The sequence below is a fragment of the Triticum aestivum genome, chromosome 7B (assembly GCF_018294505.1).
Source record: "Triticum aestivum cultivar Chinese Spring chromosome 7B, IWGSC CS RefSeq v2.1, whole genome shotgun sequence".
Classification (NCBI taxonomy): Eukaryota; Viridiplantae; Streptophyta; class Magnoliopsida; order Poales; family Poaceae; genus Triticum; species Triticum aestivum.
In genome coordinates, this window is record NC_057813.1 from 386,855,565 (window position 1) to 386,856,197 (window position 633).

Genomic DNA, 633 nt, shown 5'->3' on the forward strand with positions numbered 1-633 from the left:
CTCCTGGGAGGGTTGTTTTGGTAAACTCTGTTCTCACGACCATTGCCATTTACTTAATGACGGCCTTGAATCTTTCGGTTGAACTACTAAACAAGATTGATGCTCTGCGGCGGGCTTATTTTTGGGCAGGATGTGATAAAGTTACCGGAGGCAAGTGCAAAATTAGCTGGGAGCAAGTTTGCAAATCAAAAACTCAAGGAGGCCTGGGTATTCTAAACCTTAAAAAGTTTGCCGCTGCATTGCGTATTCAGTGGTTGTGGTTTGAATGGATGGACCCGATCAAACCTTGGGTGGGTCTCAGGAACCCATGTGACAAGACCGACCATGCCATTTTCGGGGCTGCTACAAAGGTGGAAATAGGGGATGGCCTTCGTGCTTCTTTCTGGGAGTCTGCCTGGCTCGAGGGGTTACGACCCAAAGATATCGCCCCCCGCATCTTCCTGCTGTCCAAAAGGAAGAATTGTTGTGTCCAAAAGGCCATGCACAACAACTTCTGGGTCACCCAAATCAACATCAGCGCGGGCATCTTTGTTGACTACCTAACGGAGTTTGCTAATCTTTGGGAAAAGCTATCTTTCATCCATCTTAATCCGAACAGGGCGGACACCATCTACTGAAAGCTAACGAGCGATG